This window comes from Argiope bruennichi, chromosome 8 (genome assembly GCF_947563725.1).
Source record: "Argiope bruennichi chromosome 8, qqArgBrue1.1, whole genome shotgun sequence".
Classification (NCBI taxonomy): Eukaryota; Metazoa; Arthropoda; class Arachnida; order Araneae; family Araneidae; genus Argiope; species Argiope bruennichi.
In genome coordinates this window covers 44,811,675-44,817,674 of record NC_079158.1, presented here as the reverse complement: position 1 = coordinate 44,817,674, position 6,000 = coordinate 44,811,675, and positions in this window count along the sequence as shown.

The window sequence follows — 6,000 nt, the reverse complement described above, 5'->3', positions numbered from 1 at the left end:
TTGAAATTCAAAACCTGATTTTAACATCAAATTTTTAGATTTCTATCAAAATTTGGACAAAAATCTGTTGAAAAGAAATCTATCTATCTCTATGCACGTGAATATGATAATTCAAAGATCTACATGGCTGTAATTTGGTACATAGACTTATCGTTCGGATTTTGGATATGTATTACATTTCAAACTAAATATGTCAAAGGACCATTTGTTAGCTGTGGCGGATTTCCAACTGAGTAACTGATTAGAATAGGCTGCTTCCTAGGACAGGAAATCTCAAAGAAATCGATTAAAAATATTATGAACTTAGTTCCGAAATTAATTTATAAAATATACTACAAATTAGGAAAATATAAAAATATTAGAATAATATTAATATTTTATCGAATACAATCGGTCAGATTCCTATCTTTTTTCAGTAGGAAGTTGTTACATTATTATAAACATATATCTAGTGTTTGGCGCAGTTTAGTCAAATATGGCTCTTGCGCCATAAAACGCAACTCAACAAACTCAACTCAACATTATTATCAACTTATCAACTTCAGGCTTATATAATGCTTCAAACTCATGCTTAAATAATGATATATTTAATCGTGAATATCACACAAACATGAGTAGTAGTAAGTATAAAAATATTCTAGTATGCATTTCACAAAATTATTAAAATAATAAAAAAAAATAACCTAATTTAAATCATTAACATTTTGATTCAATTCAAAATTTGATGAAATGTGGGTTAACGGTATACAACTTCTAAATAAAAGCAATGATATAATAAATTGCAAGAATAATAGATAGAATTCCGAGGTGACATTATTCATATTATCTGGGATAACAGTGCCTATTCTCTGTCAAACTTTGTATGAACAACCCCCGATCCCCCCTGGAGCTCACTTCAGATTTGGGGATGAGACGTCGCCATATAAATAAGCAAGTTCTCTTTTCCTTTGTGGATGTGATAATGGTGTGGGGTTGAGTTACCTCCATTCGAACGTGGGGTCCCCTTTTCTGGATGGCGAACGTATGTGCTGCAAAATGATGGAGTCCATTTTTATCTCATTTCTTAATGTCGCCTGAACTTCTGGATGAAGGTTAAATATTTTTATTATTTTTTTTTCTGTGTTTATTTGTATTGGCGTGAGCTTCCGATAGCTCAACAAATACAATTTTGTAGTTTAATGTAGGCCATTGTTTTCTTTCTTTCGACATAACAAATGGCATCAAACAAAACATATATAAATTCTAGTAGCAAATCTTTTGAACAGTTAAATTAATTATTTTGAAAGTTTGAGATCCCCATGTTCTATGCCAAGAACAATGACTCATTTCACTATGTGCGTTCCACTTTTGAAATTCGGAAACTTTTGGGACACCCTATAGAGGCAGATTTTTAAAAAATTTTGCTGAGGTAGCTTAACCAAAGGGTGGACATTTTTGCTGAGGGATGTTCATTTCATAAACTGATGCAGTGAACCGATTAAGTGAATTTGATAATGGTGAAAAGCACAAAAAAAATAAGAGTCTAAGTAATAATAATAATAATAATAGAATCCAGTTTTCTCAAGATAACATGAAAAATGAAATTTGAGAAAATTAATTATTAATGAAATAAGAAGATTAAAACTTAGTAGTTGTTTGGAATTTTATTGCGACCATTCCCGCCTTACAACCAAACTTATCCCGGATTATGATGAAGTATTCGAAGATCATAGTTCTATTAATCACCTTTCCGTCCTTTATATATATATATATATATATATATATATATATATTTGTTTTATTTCGCCTTAAATTGTCTAGTAAAATATCTAAATCCTCTCAGAACCTCTTTTTCGAAAAATTTGTATCTAAAATTTATTTTATTTATTGATTGAAAGCAAGCATGAAAAAATAATTATTATAATTACCAATCATTAGTTTTAATCATAAATTAAGGTAATATTATTCTTGTGATTTTTCATTTATTTCGACTATGAAATAATCACAACATAAATAAAAGCCATTGTGGCCATAAATTTATGAATGTTCCACATTTCCTCTTAAATAATTGGACCAAAATTTAATCAAGTTTTACACGCTTGTTATATAAGACATTAAAAAGAATACTGACAACTTTTCAAAGTAAAAAAATTATTAGATATTCAATTATTTAAAAATTAACATTTTTGTAATACTCTTAGTTAATAATCTACCTCTGTTTTTTAAAAGTATGTTTTACCTTAATACGTTTTTTGGCAATCCTTTTATTGATCTCAAAGTAGCGATTTAATCTTGCTTAAAACTGAGTTAAACGAAGCCAATCTTTTTTTATATACCAAAATTTCTTATCTAAATTTTCAGTACTGATACAACAAATTAATATTAATGAATTATGGAGGAAATTAACTAGCGTAAAATACCTTTTAAAAATCGTTTGGTTCAATGGTCATTCTAATTTTCACTGAAATGCAAACGATAAAGAATTTAGATGATAATAGGATTTTGTATATTATAATATTTTTACAAAAGTGACTTCTACGTTAAAAATATAATATATGAAAGAATTTTAATCCTAAGAATCACCAAGTATATCAAAATTAAAGTGTTAATAAAGCAAATAAATATTAATGAATTATGAAGAAACTTAGCAATCAATGGCTTTTAAGAATCGTTTGGTTAAATTGATATTCTAATTTTAATTAAAAAAAAGATAATCATAGGATTTTGTATATTTTAATATTTTATATACAAGTAGTTTATACTTTAAAAATGTTAAATGAATAGAATTTTAATCCCAGGAAACACCTGGTATTATTAAAAAAGAATAAAAGATAAAATCAAAGGATTACTGCAGATGTTATTAAACTAATCCAAGTCATGTAAACTCTTAAACCAACATGTTATTAATGTTATAAATAAAAACTTTAATAAATAAAGAAAAAACTTAAAAATAATAAAAACTCCAAGGGAAGATTTAAAAAGATTAGAGAGCAGAGTATACTAAAAAACAACCAGGGAGAGTGTTCTCTTTTCCACCTTCTAATATATTTAGACAATCGTTTCTTCTTTTTTCCTGTCCTCCTTCGATACACTTCCGCATCCCCTGAATGTGTAACGAGATTGAAGAAAGGTAGCGAGGAATACTGTATTCTTAGCGAAGGTTGGGGGTGTCCATAAGTGTGGTCCTCCCCTATTTCCTGCCCGAAGTGATGCAGCATGGCGCGTTTTATTCTTCGTAATACAAGCATAGCATAAATAAATGATCGGACTTTAAAAATTTAGATTTTTGAAACTATTACAAGTAATAAAAATAGTAATACATGGAAATTAAGAAAAACGTTCCAAATTTGGTATTTAATACCGTTCAACAGTTGAATGTTATCTGAAAACGTTGGAGGTAAAGGGTGTACAAAAATTAACCAAGATTTGAATTTGCCACCATTCGTACAGTAAAGTGTTGACGATTCTATTAAAATAACCATTTGACAGCTAATAGTTTAAAATTGGTAAAAATGGAGCATTACACGATAGAACAACATGTTTTTCATTGTTGAACAATATTTCAAAAATAACGAAAGTCTGGCTGCCATAGTTCGGAAATTTAAGAATTGGCCCCCTAGGTCGTGTGATTTAACACCATTGGATTTCTTTTTTTGGAGTTACTTGAAGTCAAAGGTCTATGAAAAACAAGCCCACAAGCATTCGTGCATTGAAGGAGAAATTAAAAGCAGCATCAACGAAATTCAGCTACATTTACGGAAAATTGACATGGAAAATTTCGACAAAAGAGTGCGTACGTGCCATAAAGGCATGGAGGCCATTTAATCTATGTCTTATTCCGTACATAACCCTATCCTGTGTGCTTTACAATACAATAAAAATATCACAATTTCATGGAAAAAGCTATGTTTTTTTATTTAATTCATATCTTGGTTTAACACGTGGCTCTATCGTCCATTTTTACTAACCCTAAATTATCAACTGTTAAATGGTTTTTTTAATAGGATTGCCAACACTTTACTGCACGAATGGTGGCAAATTCAAATCTTTCTTTTATTTTGGGACACCCTTTATTATTTTTTTCACAATTACAGGAGGATAGTACAAATTTTATTTTTCAAGATGAGACACATCCCATTGGGGTATGGATGTTCGTAGTTTACTTAATCAGGGAGATTCCACAACGTTGAGTTGACCGTGCAAGAAACACTGATTTGCCCCTTGTTACATGGCCAAACAAGATACCAATACCTTAGGATTTCACCTAATGTTATTTCTTATTATTGAGTTACACCAAATTTGGTGTGTTATTTTATGTATATAATTATAATTATATGACAGATTATAGCTTAAATATGTTTGAAGAAAGGCGTCCAAAATACTCAACTGGTTTTCTGGTACTTTTATATTAACCGCATTCCAGAGATTAATCGTTGAAACCTGAGGGGCTCATCTCCCCAAAACTTTCACGCATGCTCAGTAATCAACTTGTCGTGCCAGAGAATGCCTTGCATGGCATTGGCGTACAATAGTTACGAAATATTAATTTTTATCTTGAATTTAGCATTTTTACTGATTTTATCGTGTCATCTTTGGCGAGTTTTTTTGGCGGTTAATTTTTGACATGCTGTTAATAGTATCCGAAAATCAGATCTGTGCTCTTTCTCAATCTATAGGAACAAAGATTTGACACAAAACTGCACTTGCAGTATCAAAATCTCACATCAAATTTCAGATATTTAAGTCATTACGTTTTTGAATTATCGCTTTTACATTTTCTGAAAGTACAGATTGACCGACAGTCAGTCATCCCATTGTTGGATTTAGCTCAAAATTTGGCATATGTCTACACTATCGCTGTTAAATCTGTATATACAATTTTATTCATGTAGCTCTCTTCGTTTTGTACTAATCGTGCTAACTCATATTCGGACAGTCTGACAGACAGATTTTTTTCTGAACAGATTTTACTCAAAATTTGACAGAAATCTGCAAATTCGGTGTAAAGACCGTTTACCAAATTTCAACCGTCTAGCTGAAAACGTTTTTGAGTTATCCATTGTTCGTAAATGACATACGATTAATAAAAAGGTATATTTATTAGAAAATATATGAGGAAATTTCGACGAGACCATTTCCGATGGTTTTCTTTATATTAGTTCTGTAAAGAATGTTATTTCTAGGTTAAAAAGTTTATAATATTTATTTTAATTTAAAAAAAGATATCAATTTTCATTAATAAAACTTCTTTGCGTTTTTATTAATTAGATTTTTATTACACCCCAAGCAAAATATAATTTTGACACTACTTCATTAATAAAAAAAAGAAGGCAAATATTTCAGGAATATGTAAGAAAATGCAAATCGTTTTCGTGTTTCCCTTTAAAAAAAATTCTAAATCAATCATTGTAATTTCAAATTAATCAATGTTGTCCAGTTTAAGTCATTATTTAAGGCAGCAATACATTGCTATAAGCTTATTCATTTAGATATAGTTCCTAAGTATAAGTATTTCATCATATAAATCAAAGTACTTTTAATTCTAAATCATCTAAATTCTTCAACTCCATTCATATAAAATTAGCTCCGGATGTTATTCGTTTTGCATACAAAACAGCAGAAATGCCATTAGGTATTGAGATATATAATTAAATCAAGCAGTTCTGAAAGACTGCTATTTGTATTAATAAACGACACATTTCCCTGTAATCGTCGTAGAATGACATATTTCCGTTAACAGATTCTACGAACCATCTTGAATAAAATAATAAAAATAAAAGCAATCAGTAATCGCAACAATCCGATACAAGCAGCGAAAGTAATTATCGAAATTTAATTACTGGGAGAAAACGAGGGCACATATGCCGGCAAAAGGGGAAACAAAGTTGTGAGAGCTGGCCATTCAAGTTGACAATTACGCAAACAAACCCGAACATATCATCCTTCCTTCAAGAATGAAATGACAGATGAATTGGACACAGAGTTTGGCGCAATCTTTTCTCCGCCAACCTTGGCGTAAGC